Raw genomic sequence first — 14,953 nt, forward strand, 5'->3', positions numbered from 1 at the left:
ATGACCCGGCCAAAGCGACCCCTGGCGGGTCGTGGGAGGGGGTCCGGTGTGGTGGTGGGCGGTCGAGTGGGGGGCACCGTGGACGGGGGGCGGCCTCGCAATGGCGGAAGGGCCACCCGTGGTGGGTGTTCGACGTCCACGTGTGCCGGCTTGAGGCGGTCCACTGCAATCCGGTCCGACCTGCCGCCGATGTCGATGACGAACGACTTGTCGTCCCGTCGCAGCACCCGGAAGGGCCCGTCGTACGGCGGCCGGAGTGGCCCCCGATGTGCGTCGTGACGCACAAAAACATACTCCGCTGTGCGAAGTGCTGGGGGGACGTAGGACTGGGGGTCACCGTGGTGGGATGTTGGCACGGGGGAAAACCGTCGGGCGGCCTCCTGGAGGTCCGAGCGCTGGTGAGCTGCGGACCAGGGACTGGTAGCGTCGGGCACGAATTCGCCCGGGACGCGGAGCGCCTGGCCATAGACAAGCTCGGCGGTGGATGCCTGGAGGTCTGCCTTGGGGGCCGTGCGGAGGCCCAAAAGGACCCACGGCAGCCGGTCGGCCCAACCGCCGTCTTGAAGGCCGGCCATGAGCGCGGCCTTCATGGAGCGGTGGAATCGCTCGCACAACCCATTTGCTTGGGGGTGGTAGGCCATAGTACGGTGGAGCTTGACCCCCAGGTTGCGGGCGACCGCGCCCCACAGCTTGGAGGTGAACTGTGGTCCGCGGTGTGACGAGATGTCCGCCGGTGCGCCGAAGCAGGCGACCCAGGTGGCGATGAAAGCCTGCGCCACGTCGGCGGTGGTGGTGGAGACGAGGGGAACGGCCTCCGGCCACCTGGTGGTCCTGTCCACCATGGTGAGCAGGTGTGTGAACCCCCTTGACGGGGGGAGGGGGCCCACCAGATCCACGTTGACGTGGTCGAAACGTCGTTTGGGCACGGTGAAAGGTGCCAGCGGGGCCTGGGTGTGTCGGTGGACCTTGGCCCGTTCGCAGGCCGTGCAGGTGCTGGTCCAATCGTGGACGTCCCGACGAAGGCCGTGCCAGACGAATCGCGCCGACACCAGCTTCTGGGAAGCTTTCCGGCCCGGGTGGGAAACGCCGTGGAGGGAGGCGAAGATGCGGCGTTGCCAGGTGACGGGCACGATGGGGCGAGGCTGGCCTTGGGAGACGTCGCAGAGCAGGACAGTGTCCGCGAAGGGGATGTCGGCCAGGCGGAGGCCCGTGTCCGCCGCCCGGAGGGCTTGCACCGTGGTGTCGGTGGTTTGGTCTGCCGCCATAAGCGCAAAGTCCACACCCAGGTGGACCGCGTTCGCGCTGGCCCGGGAAAGACAGTCGGCCACGGCGTTGTTTTTGCCGGCGACGTGCCGGATGTCCGTGGTAAACTCCGACACGGCAGAGAGGTGGCGCTGTTGGCGGGCCGACCACGGCTCCGTGACCTTGGCCATGGCGTAAACCAACGGCTTGTGGTCGACAAACGCCGTGAAAGGTCGGCCCTCCAGGAGGTGGCGGAAACGGCGGACGGCCAGGTGTAGACCGAGGAGCTCCCGGTCAAACGTGCTGTATTTGAGCTCGTTCGGCCGGAGCTGCCGGCTGAAAAAAGCGAGTGGCTGCCAAACCCCGTTCACCCATTGCTCATGTACGGCGCCCACTGCGTAGTCGGAGGCATCCGTGGTGAGGGCGATGGGAGCGTTGAGCACCGGGTGAGCGAGCAGTGTTGCGTCGGCGAGGGCCCGCTTTGAGCTTTGGAAGGCCGCATCCATTGCTGCGGACCAGGCGATGTCGTGCTTGGCCGGCTTGCCCCGGAGGGCTTCATAGAGGGGCCGCATGAGTTGAGCAGCGCGGGGCACGAAGCGGTGATAAAAATTCACCATTCCCAGGAATTCCTGCAGGGCCTTTATGGTGCGGGGACGCGGGAACGTGGTGATGGCCTCGACCTTGGTTGGCAGCGGCACGGCCCCGTTCTTGGTGATGTGGTGGCCCAAAAAATCAACGGCCGTCGTGCCGAAGTGGCATTTGGCCGGGTTGACGATGAGGCCGTGCTCGCTGAGGCGCCCGAACAGTGTTCGGAGGTGGAGGAGGTGCTCGGCCCGGGACGTGCTGGCGACGAGGATGTCGTCCAGGTAAACGAAAAGGAACGGCAGGTCACGCAGCACGCCGTCCATCAAGCGCTGGAACGCCTGAGCCGCGTTCTTGAGACCAAACGGCATCCGCAAGAATTCGAATAAGCCGAACGGCATGATGACTGCCGTTTTAGGGACGTCGGCCGCCCTGACAGGTACCTGGTGATATCCCCGTATGAGATCAATTTTCGAAAAAATGACCCGTCCCGCCAGACGGGCGGAGAAGTCTTGGATATGCGGGATCGGGTACCTGTCGGGGGTGGTAGCGTCATTGAGACGGCGGTAGTTGCCACACGGGCGCCATCCACCCCCCGGCTTTGGCACGATGTGCAGTGGCGAGGCCCACGCGCTATCGGAGCGCCGCACAATGCCGAGGTGCTCCAACGCGTCGAATTCGGCCATCGCCATGGCGAGCTTGGCTGGGTCGAGGCGGCGGGCCCTGGCGTAGACCGGCGGGCCCGTGGTTGGTATGTGGTGCTCGATCCCATGCCGTACTGCGACGGCCGAAAACGTCGGCCGCGTGAGGGCCGGGAACTCCGTGAGCAGGCGAGCAAACTCGTTCGCCGCCGGGACGGCGCATGCCAGCTCGGTCGGCACGGAGCTGCTCAATGTGCATACCAGGGAGCTGAAGGTTTCGGCATTGATTAAACGACGCCGTTGGACGTCCACCAGCAGTCCGTGTGCGCAGAGGAAGTCGGCGCCTAGCAGAGCCATGGGCACGTTTGCGGTTACAAACGTCCAAGCAAAGCGTTGGCCGCCGAAGCAGAGGGTGACGTTGCGCGGGCCGAAGGTGCGGATGGTCGATCCGTTGGCCGCAACCAAGGAGGGGCCGCAAACCGCGGATTGCCTGTCCTGGTCAGAGGCGGGTATGACGCTCAGTTGGGTGCCAGTGTCGCACAGGAAGCGCCGTCCGGACGCTTCATCCGTGATGAACAGTAAGTTGCCTGTGTGGCCGGCGCTCATGGCTGGTAATGAACGACGGCCCGGCCGTTTCCCGGCCTGCCGAAGGTGCACGGGGGTCGGCATGTCCGGGCCTTCTGTCCGAACCTGGCATGATAGTAACACCACGCTTGGTCAGGTGGAGGCCCCGGTCGTCGTGCTGGAGGTGGTCGGCTCGGTGTAGCGGCCGCCAATTGCGTCGGCAGTTCGGTCGTCGACCATGCCGGGTGCTCGGGCGCCATGGGTGATGCGTCGGACGGCGGTGGGTCCCATGTCGCCGCTGCGATGCGCTGACCTGCGGCGGAGATCTTGTCGCCTTCTCTGGCAAGGGCCCGGGGATCTGTGATCGTCGTGCTTGCCAGGGCGAGGCGTACCAGGTTAGGCAGCTGACGGAGGAACAGCTCCCGGAACAGGAATGCCGGAGAGTGCTCGCCGAGCAGTGAAAGCATGTAGTCCATTCGCTCGGAAGGGCGCGTGTCGCCCAGCTCGGGCAGGTCGAGCAGGCGCTGTGCGCGTTCCGCCGATGGGAGGGCGAAAGCATCGAGGAGAAGCTTCTTAATCGCGCCGTATTTGTCAGCGGCTGGCGGGCTCTCGAGGAGGCTCAGGGCGCGGGCCGCGGTGGCCGAACCGAGCGCTGCTACCACATGGTGGAAGCGGGTGTCGTCGGCCGTGATGCCTCGCAGGGCGAACAGGGAATCCGCCTGTGTGAACCAAACCGCCGCGTGAGCCTCCCAGAAGGTAGGCAGTTTAAGGGCGACTGCCGTGTCCATGTCGGTAGGTCACCAATGAAGGAGCTGGGGCTCCCACGTCGATCGGAAGAATGGACGCGACAAAAAGCTGGAATTCATCCGAGTTGCTTTATTCAAACCAAACACTCAGGCACTCTGAAAAGCCCGTTTATCGGGCAGCAATATATATACATATTATCCCGGAGCGTTTGCCCAGGAAAGGCGAGAGGGGGCGTGGCCCAGTGTCCTGGCTGCGGCCTGGCAAGTTGAGGGCGGGCATGCCCGGGCATGCCCGGTCGTCCCGACCGAGGCCTGGCAAGTTGAGCGCGGGTCTGCCCGGGCGTCCTGGACGAGCCCGGCATGGTGATCGCTCCGCGTCCTTGATAGGTGCAAGGCGATTGTGAAAACCCAGCGGTAGCCGCTACAGTACACCCCTACATTTATCACTACTTCAAATACCTAAAATTAGAATCAGGTGCACCAGCTCAGGTGCAAATGATAAAAACATCGTCAGAGAGGATCTTGGAGGAACCTGTCTTATTTAAACCTCAGACATTTAGTTTGGTTTTCTCTTTGTTGTTGAAGTGTGCGGCATCACCATGCCCAGATCAAAAGAGCTCTCTGATGCCTTCAGAAAGAAGGTTATAGATGCCTCCGAGTCTGGGAAGGGATTAAAAAAGATCTCCAAACAATTTGAAATCAATCATTCGACTGTCCAGAAGATCATCGACAAGTTGAGAAGATTCCAAACAACTGCCAACTTGTTCAGGCCAGGCCGACCCAGCAAGTTCAGCCCGAGAGCAGACCGCAAGATGCTGAAAGAAGTCTCTAAGAACCCCAGAATGTCATCAGGTAGCTCTTGCCACTGTTGATGTCAAAGTGCACGAGTCTACCATCAGAAAGAAGCTGCACAAATTTGATCTACATGGGAGGTGTGCCAGGAGGAAACCTTTACTGTCCAGAAAGAACATCAGGGCAAGACTAAAGTTTGCAAATGAACACCTCGGCAAAGACCAGCACTTCTGGAACAATGTGCTCTGGACAGATGAGTCAAAGGTAGAGCTATTTGGCCACAGTACCAGAAGACATGTTTGGCGAAAACCAAAGACAGCATTTCACCACAAGAACCTGATACCAACTGTAAAGCATGGTGGTGGAAATATTATGGTTTGGGGCAGCTTTGCTGCATCAGGGCCTGGGCAGCTCACCATCATATAATCCACTATGAATTCTTCATTGTACCAGAGGGTGCTTGAGGAGAATGTGAGGCCATCTGTCGGAAAGTTGAAGCTCAACCGAAGGTGGACCTTGCAACATGACAATGACCCTAAACATACCAGTAAATCCACCAAGGAATGGCTGAAAAGAAAGAAATGGAGGATTCTGGAATGGCCAAGTCAAAGCCCGGATCTAAATCCCATCGAGATGTTGTGGGGGGGATTTGAAACGAGCTGTGCATGCAAGAAACCACTCAAACATCGCACAGCTGAAAGAATTCTGCATGGAGGAGTGGGCAAAAATTTCTCCCAGTCGATGTCAGAGACTGGTAGACAGTTATAACAAACGCCTACTTGAGGTTGTTTCTGCCAAAGGGAGCAATACCACCGATTAGAGCCAAGGGTGTACTGACTTTTTCCACATGTGAAATTTGCATTTATGTTTATTTAAATTACTAGGACGTGCCCGTACGTACGTGCTTGCCCGTACGTGCTTGCCCGTACGTGCGTGCAAAAAAACATGCGTGCAAACAACAACAACAAAAAACAACTTTGAAACCACGTGGCAGTAACGACCACAGAACCCTCCCCCCCTCTATTTACATGAAATGGTTTGGTCCATTCGCAAAGCCAGTAACGACCACAGAACCCCCCCCCCCCCTCTATTTACATGAAATGGTTTGGTCCATTCGTAAAGCCAAAGCGAACGGCGAACGGCTAAATCGAAATAGCTCGGTAACTACTTGTCCGATTAATATGAAACCTTGAAAAGGCACATCCTCGGGTCCCCAGCAATATACCTGGCAAGTTTCAAGTATATCGGACCGGTAGTTGTCGAGAAACAGCGGTCACAGACAAACAAACACACAGACACACAGACACACACACACACAGAGATTACTGGAATTATAGATAGATAATGGACTACAAAATGTAAATGTTTCATGATATTTGTTATATTATATCACCTTTATCTATCAATATTGTTGAAATGAAGATCAAATAGCTGTACGTTGAAATATGTTGAAAAAGTCAAAACTTTACATGGAGTGCACTTACGTTTTCTCGTGACTGTACACCCACTCACTCACTCACATGCACACTCATTGACTCACACTGACTCACTCAACTCAATGACTAACTCACACAATGCACTCACTGTCTGCCTCACTGACTCGCTCACTGACTCACACTCACTGACTTCTCAATGACTGACGGACTCACTGATTCACTCTGAATGTCTCTTACACCCACTCACTCACTGACTCACTCCATTCACACTCACACACACACACACACACACACACACACACACACACACACACACACACACACACACACACACACACACACACACACACACACACACACACACACACACACACACTTACCGATGGATGGACACTGCTCGATCGATAAGTTTACTGGACTGAGGTCCAGGTGAGCTAAAAACGAGCTTGTTACCTGGTAAAAAGGAAGGCAAGTTTTAGGAATCCTTTTTAACATCACACGAATGTCGGTACACGTGGTCATCGGGGGGAGTGACATTTATTTTATATCAATAAATTATATTAAAAACGGCGAATATCAATTAAATATTTTAATTATAAAAGGAGAAAATATCAATTAATTATCTCATAATTTCTACCTCAAATTCAGTGTTACATCACATAATGTCGGATATGATTTTACATTGATCATTTCACAGGGAAGCACATGATTATTAGATTCGATGAAACTTGCGTTGTAATGCAAATATACAATGTATTATACAAATGTACAATGTACAATGCAAGTGTGCACGTCACGGACGTTGTTACGGATGTTAACTTGTTACATTACGCATACACCGCCTGGTGGGTGATTATGGCACGCATGGTAATACGGTGGGGATGTACTTCTGGCGTCACTTTCGGGCTGCACGTGGACCATGGCTTGCTTGAACTGACATCGCCTCCGTGTTCTTTTCCACAAGCGGCTGAAACGGTGATCGGTTCGGATCTTCTGAGGAAAAGGTTTGTTCGGAGTTTCTCATTTTATTATTAATACTGAGAAAGATCTGTAAAACGATCATTTGAAGCGATTCTTCATAATATTAATAGAGATAGGGCGAACATTATGATTATACATAGCACGATATGACAAAGAGATGTGGATGGATTATGACGAAACGAGGGGATGAGATGGGTTGATCAGAAGAAGAAGAAGCTGATTAGATTTAGATTTAGGTTCAGGTCCGACTCCAGATCCGGTCTATCAGTGGATATAAAACGTTACCTGTTTATTCTGTTGGAGGTTTGTGCGATACCGAGTGTCGTTATATTTTGTTACCTGTGAAACTAATCCTGTTGTTGGCTTCATGTTTAATGTGGCTGATTTAAGATGTTAGTGAAGCGTGGTGTTACGCGCGCTGCTTGTAAGCAAGGAGGAAGCGGACAAAGCGGTAAGTTGTAAGAGTCTTTATTCAAGAGCTCCACTGTAACAATGGAGCGTTCCGGGCTGCGCGCCCGGTGTATATCCCGCGGCCACGCCTACCCCTCGGGCGTGGCCGCCGCCCACTTGGTGTGCGGTATAATGCCCTCGCGCCAGTGAGCTTTCGTGTCCACCACACGCGCCCCCCCAGAATTCCCGCGCACCTGGAGGGCCAGTTTGCGGGGCAAACGGATGACCCGGCCGAAGCGCCCTCTGGTGACTGGCGGCGTCCGGGGTGCAGGGATGCCAGCTGGGATGCCTCCGGCTGCACCCGGGATGGGTGCAGGCTCGGGGGGTGGCGTGCCGGCGCGGCCGGGCGGTGCCTGGGGTCTGCCCGCCGGGGGGCGGCCCAGACGCGGGGGCCGAGCCACCGGCGGTGGGTGGTCCACGTCGAGGTGGGCCGGCTTGAGGCGGTCTATGGAGACACGGTCAGGAGTGCCACCAATGTCCAAGGTGAAATGTTTCACCCCGGTCTCCAGCACGCGGAAAGGCCCTGCGGACGTACCGGCGGGAATGACACTCACCTGCGCTCCCGTTTCGCACAGGTAACGGCGCCCGGATAAGGTGTCCGTTATGTACAGGAGGCTGTTTAATCGGCCGGCGCTCAGTGCCACTACCGAGGGCTGGCCGGGGCGTTTCCCGACCTGCCGAATGAGCACGGCGGGTGACATTGCCGGGCCTCGTGGCCGAACCTAGTGTGGAAATGACACCAGGTTTGCAGCGAGGCCGCAGTTTCCGCGGTGGTGGTGGGCGGGGTGGGGCGGCCGCCACGAGGCACCCCTCGGAGTAGGGGTGGGCACCCGCAGGAGGTTCAGCAGCTACGCGGTGCGTCGCGTAGTAGGGGTGGGCACCCGCAGCAGTTTCGGGCTCGGCAGCCGCTATGGCCGCACCGAAACTCGCCTGCATGTCCAAAGCCGCGTAGAACTTGTCGGCCTCGGCCACGAGCGCTCGGGGTTCCGTTGTCGCGGAACAGGCCAACGCGAGGCGTACTCGTGCCGGCAACTGGCGTCGAAATAACGCCCGGAATAGAGCGTTCGGGGTTTCGTCGCCCATGAGCGACAGCATATGGTCCATTCGGACCAACGGTCGCGTGTCACCGAGCTCGGGGAGGTCTAAGAGGCGATCGGCCCGTGCGTCCACCGTGAGACCGAACGTGGCGAGGAGGAGATGCTTGATCGCCTCGTACCTGTCGTCGGCCGGTGGGTTCCTCAGGACCGACACGACGCGGGTGGCAGCGCCGGCCCCGAGGGAGGCGACCACGTGGCAGTAGTGTGTCTCGTCCGCCGTGATGCCTCGAAGCCTGAACTGGGCTTCGGCCTGCAGGAACCAGATCTCCGCCTGAGCTTCCCAGAACTCATGGAGCTTTATCGCTACCGCGTTGGTTGCCATGGCTGTGGCGGGTTCGGGTGGTCAGTGACGGCTGACCAGAACGTCGGAGGTCACCAATGAAGTGCGGTGTTACGCGCGCTGCTTGTAAGCAAGGAGGAAGCGGACAAAGCGGTAAGTTGTAAGAGTCTTTATTCAAGAGCTCCACTGTAACACTGGAGCGTTCCGGGCTGCGTGCCCGGTGTATATCCCGTGGCCACGCCTACCCCTCGGGCGTGGCCGCCGCCCACTTGGTGCGCGGAATGATGCCCTCGCGCCAGTGAGCTTTCGTGTCCGCCACATTTGGGTCACGCCGTTAAAATAACACCAGGTAGGTTGAGTCAGCTCGTCCTCCTTTTGAAGTCGGCAAAATGAGCACCAGGCTCCCGGAAACAGGGGGCACTGCATCAGCGGTGCGCGAAACTGGGAGTGGGTTGTTTTTGAGGCAACAGGTCTTCAGTCACATTGTAGGAGCTGTGCTCCAACGCAAATCGGAAGAATGGACGCGACAAAAAGCTGGAATTCGTCCGAGTTTCTTTATTGTGTAAAATAAACTCGGGTACTCTGAAAAGCCCGTTTATCGGGCAGCAATATATATACACATTATCCTGGAGCGTTTGCCCGGGAAAGGCGAGACCGGGCATGCCCGGGCGTCCTGGGCAAAACCTGGAAAGGCGAGTCTGGACATGCCCGGGCGTCCTGGACGAGGCCTGGCAAGTCGAGAGCGGGCATGCCCGGGCGTCCTTGACGAGCCTTGGAAAGGCGAGGCTGGGCGTCCTGGGCGAACCCTGGAAAGGCGAGTCTGGACATGCCCGGGCGTCCTGGACGAGGCCTGGCAAGTCGAGAGCGGGCATGCCCGGGCATCCTGGGCGAGCCCTGGAAAGGCAAGACTGGGCGTGCCCGGACGTCCTGGGCGAGCCCGGCATGGTGATCGCTCCGCATCCTCGGTAGGTCCAAGGCGATTGTGTATACCCAGCGGTAGCCGCGACACACGTCCCCCCAGGATCGACTTGCACCGGCAGGGTCAATTTAAGGGGGGTCCTGATGACCCGGCCGAAGCGACCCCTGGCGGGTTGTGGGGGGGGGTCAGGTGTGGTGGTGGGTGGTCGAGTGGGGGGCACCGTGGATGGGGGGCGGCCTCACCGCGGCAGAAGGGCCAACCGTGGTGGTTGGTCGATGTCCAGGTGCGCCGGCTTGAGGCGGTCCACCGCAATACAGTCCGACCTGCCGCCGATGTCGATGACGAACGACTTGTCGTCCCGTCGCAGGACCCGGAAGGGCCTGTCGTACGGCGGCCGGAGTGGCCCCCGATGTGCGTCATGACGCACAAAAACGTACTCCGCTGTGCGAAGCGCTGGGGGGACGTAGGACTAGGGGTCACCGTGGTGGGACGTTGGCACGGGGGCAAACCGTCGGGCGGTCTCCTGGAGGTCCGAGCGCTGGTGAGCTGCGGACCAGGGACTGGTAGCATCGGGCACGAATTCGCCCGGGACGCATAGCGCCTGGCCGTAGACAAGCTCGGCGGTGGACGCCCGGAGGTCCTCCTTGGGGGCCGTGCAGAGGCCCAAAAGGACCCACGGCAGCCGGTCGGCCCAACCGCCGTCCTGAAGGCCTGCCATGAGCGCGGCCTTCATGGAGCAGTGGAACCGCTCGCACAACCCGTTGGCTTGGGGGTGGTAGGCCATGGTACGGTGGAGCTTGACCCCCAGGTTGCGGGCGACCGTGCCCCACAGCTCGGAGGTGAACTGCGGTCCGCGGTCCGACGAGATGTCCGCCGGTGCGCCGAAGCGGGCGACGCAGGTGGCGATGAAAGCCTTCGCCACGTCGGCGGTGGTGGTGGAGACGAGGGGAACGGCGTCCGGCCACCTCGTGGTCCTGTCCACCATGGTGAGCAGGTGTGTGAAACCCCGTGATGGGGGGAGGGGGCCCACCAGGTCCACGTTGACGTGGTCGAAACGTCGTTCGGGCACGGTGAAAGGTGCCAGCGGGGCCTTGGTGTGTCGGTGGACCTTGGCCTGTTGGCAGGCTGTGCAGGTGCTGGTCCAATCGCGGACGTCCCGTCGAAGGCCGTGCCAGACGAATCGCGCCGACACCAGCTTCTGGGAAGTTTTCCGGCCCGGGTGGGAAAGGCCGTGGAGGGAGGCGAAGATGCGGCGTTGCCAGGTAATGGGCACGATGGGGCAAGGCTGGCCTTGGGAGATGTCGCAGAGCAGGACAGTGTCCGCAAAGGGGATGTCGGCCAGGCAGAGGACCGTGTCCGCCGCCCGGAGGGCTTGCACCGTGGTGTCGGTGGTTTGGTCAGCAGCCATAAGCACGAAGTCCACGCTGAGGTGGACCGCATTCGCGCTGGCCCGAGAAAGACAGTCGGCCACGGCATTGTCTTTGCCGGTGACGTACCGGATGTCCGTGGTAAACTCCGACATGGCGGAGAGGTGGCGCTGTTGGCGGGCCGACCACGGCTCCATGACCTTGGCCATTGCGTAAACCAACGGCTTGTGGTCGACGAACGCCGTGAAGCGTCGGCCCTCCAGGAGGTGGCGGAAATGGCGAACGGCCAGGTGTAGACCGAGGAGCTCGCGGTTAAACGTGCTATATTTGAGCTCGTTTGGCCGGAGTTGCCGGCTGAAAAAAGCGAGTGGCTGCCAAACCCCGTTCACCCATTGCTCATGTACGGCGCCACCGCGTAGTCGGAGGCATCCGTGGTGAGGGCGATGGGAGCGTTGAGCACCAGGTGAGTGCGCAGTGTTGCGTCAGCGAGGGCCCGCTTTGAGTTTTTAAAGGCCGCGTCCATGGCTGCGGACCAGACGACGTCGTGCTTGGCCGGCTTGCCCCGGAGGGCTTCGTAGAGGGGCCGCATGAATTGAGCAGCGCGGGGCACGAAGCGGTGATAGAAATTCACCTTTCCAAGGAATTCCTACAGGGCCTTTATGGAGCGGGGACGCGGAAACATGGCGATGGCCTCGACCTTGGTTGGCAGCAGCACGGCCCCGTTCTTGGTGATGTGGTGGCCCAAAAAAATCAACGGCCGTCGTGCCGAAGTGGCATTTGGCCGGGTTGACGATGAGGCCGTGCTCGCTGAGGTGCCTGAACAGTGTTCGGAGGTGGAGGAGGTGCTCAGCCTGGGACGTGCTGGCGACAAGGATGTCGTCCAGGTAAATGAAGAGGAACGGCAGGTCGCGCAGCACGCCGTCCATAAGGCGCTGGAACGCCAAAGCCGCATTCTTGAGGCCAAACGGCATTCACAGGAATTCGAATCAGCTGAACGGCGTGATGACGGCCGTTTTTGGGACGTCGGCCACCCTGACAGGTACCTGGTGGTATCCCCGTATTAAATCGATCTTCGAAAAAATGACCCGCCCTGCCAAACGGGCAGAGAAGTCTTGGATGTGCGGGATCGGATACCTGTTGGGGGTGGTAGCGTCGTTAAGGCGGCGGTAGTCGCCACATGGGCGCCAGCCGCCCCCTGGCTTTGGGACGATGTGTAGTGGCGAAGCCCACGCGCTATCGGAGCGCCACACGATGCCGAGGTGTTCCAAATCGTCGAACTCGGCTTTGGCCATGGCGAGCTTGGCTGGGTCGAGGCGGTGGGCTCTGGCATAGACCGGCGGGCCCGTGGTTGGTATGTGGTGCTCGATCCCATGTCGTACTGCGAGGGCCAAAAACGTCGGCCGCGTGAGGGCCGGGAACTCCGTGAGCAGGCGAGCAAACTCGTTCGCCGCCGGGAGGGCGCATGCCAGCTCGGTCGGCGCGGAGCTGCTCAATGTGCATGCCAGGGAGCTGAAGGTCTCGGCGTTGACGAGGCAACACCATTTGACGTCAACCAGCAGCCCGTGTGCACAGAGGAAGTCGGCGCCTAGCAGAGCCATGGGCACGCTTGCGGTTACAAAAGTCCAATTAAAGCATTGGCTGCCGAAGCAGAGGGTGACGTTGCGTGGGCCGAAGGTGTGGATGGCCGATCCGTTGGCCGCAACCAAGGAGGGGCCGCAAACCGCGGACTGCCTGTCCTGATCGGAGGCGGGTATGACGCTCAGTTGGGCACTGGTGTCACACAGGAAGCGCCGTCCGGACGCTTTGTCTCTGATGAAAAGTAAGTTGCCCGTGTGGCCGGCGCTCATGGCTGGTAATGAACGCCGGCCCGGCAGTTTTCCCCGACTTGCCGAAGGTGCACGGGGGTTGGCATGTCTTGGCCTTCTGTCCGAACCTGGCATGATAGTAACACCACGCTTGGTCAGGTGGAGGCCCCGGTCGTCGTGCTGGAGATGGTCGGCGCGGCGTAGCGGCCGCCAATTGCGTCGGCAGCTCGGTCGTCGACCGTGCCGGGTGCTCGGGCGCCATGGGCATTGGTTCGGACGGCGGTGGGCTCCAGGTCGCTGCTCCGATGCGTTGGCCTGCCGCGGAGATCTTGTCGGCTTCCCTGACGAGGGCGCAGGGATCCATGATCGTCGTGCTTGCCAGGGCGAGGCGTACCTGGCTAGGCAGCTGACGGAGGAACAGCTCCCGGAACTGGAAAGCCGGAGAGTGCTCGCCGAGCAGCGAGAGCATGTAGTCCATTCGCTCGGACGGGCGCGTGTCGCCGAGCTCGGGCAGGTCGAGCAGGCGCCGTGCACGTTCCGCCGATGAGAGGGCAAAAGCGTCGAGGAGGAGCTTTTTAATCACGTCGGGGTCACCAATGTAGGAGCTGTGCTCCAACGCAAATTGGAAGAATGGACGCGACAAAAAGCTGGAATTCGTCCGAGTTTCTTTATTGTGTAAAATCAACTCGGGTACTCTGAAAAGCCCGTTTATCGGGCAGCAATATATATACACATTATCCCGGACCGTTTGCCTGGGAAAGGCGAGACCGGGCGTGCCCGGGCGTCCTGGGCGAAACCTGGAAAGGCGAGTCTGGACATGCCCGGGCGTCCTGGACGAGGCCTGGCAAGTCGAGAGCGGGCATGCCCGGGCGTCCTGGACGAGGCCTGGCAAGGCGAGAGTGGGCATGCCCGGGCGTCCTGGGCGAGCCCTGGAAAGGCGAGACCGGGCGTGCCCGGGCGTCCTGGGCGAGCCCGGCATGGTGATCGCTCCGCTTCCTCGGTAGGTGCAAGGCGATTGTGTATACCCAGCGGTAGCCGCTACAACGTGATATAAATCATCAATTTTCAACAGATTCACTTAATGTGTATTTATATTTATATTCTTGGGCAAAATGCAAGGGGTATAGAAAAGGCCCCTCTATATGGTATGTGCCATGTGGCAAACCATAGAAAAGGCCCCTCTGTATGGTATGTGCCATGTGACAAACCATAGGCATAGAAAAGGCCCCTCTATATGGTATGTGCCATGTGGCAAACCATAGAAAAGAAGGGACATTAAAAAAAAATCGTGTACATGCTGGACTACCCTCATTTTAATAGGAGGAACCAAGTAATGCTCTCGTCTAGTGTGTAGACTAGGTTACAAAGTTCACATAAAGGGGAGCCCTACATCTGGCAAATAAAATACATTCATGTATCACGTCACTTCTTCATGCAGCTGCATGAATCAAATTGGCATTTCCCCCAAGAATGAATGCGAGCAGAACGGACAGCCCTACAAGTTCTTACCACATTGGACTAAATACAAAATAAAAAACAAACTTCTCTGTTTCTTAAAATACACAGTTTTGTTCAAAAAGGGTGACTTTTTATTAGAAAGGGGATTCTGGTGTGTGTGTGTGTGTGTGTGTGTGTGTGTGTGTGTGTGTGTGTGTGTGTGTGTGTGTGTATCTATGTTTGTGTGCGTGTATGTATGTATCTGTGTGTGTGTGTGTGTGTGTGTGTGTGTGTGTGTGTGTGTGTGTGTGTGTGGGGGGGGGGGGGGGGGGGGGGGGGGGGGGGAGGCAATTTTAAACAATCCAGAGACACGTGATTGTTTAAAGCAGCTTCAAACACAATATGTTATTGTTGCAATTGACAAAGCAAATAATAATATTGCATTTGTATGTAAAACATTCTACATTCAAACACTTTTGGAAGAATTGGGCTTGGACACGGGAATTTCAAAGACCTACAAAATAAGTAACGATAACAAAACAGACTTGATACAACACCATACAAATCACTCAACGGTGAGAAGACTGTTAGTTCCGGATAAACACCATAAATTA

The 14,953-nt window shown here is 58.1% G+C and overlaps 1 long non-coding RNA gene across 1 annotated transcript in view; it reads left to right on the forward strand.

The window, feature by feature from the left end:
- Nucleotides 1-6,915: 6,915 nt before the first annotated feature.
- LOC137420454 (uncharacterized) overlaps nt 6,916-14,953 on the forward strand; it is a 75,207-nt gene continuing 67,169 nt past the window's right edge. The window contains exon 1 of the long non-coding RNA XR_013622004.1: nt 6,916-7,007. This is a non-coding gene — a long non-coding RNA (uncharacterized LOC137420454). The remainder of the gene's footprint in view (nt 7,008-14,953) is intronic.

This window comes from Myxine glutinosa, chromosome 1 (assembly GCF_964187855.1).
Source record: "Myxine glutinosa chromosome 1, kmMyxGlut1.1, whole genome shotgun sequence".
NCBI lineage: Eukaryota > Metazoa > Chordata > Myxini > Myxiniformes > Myxinidae > Myxine > Myxine glutinosa.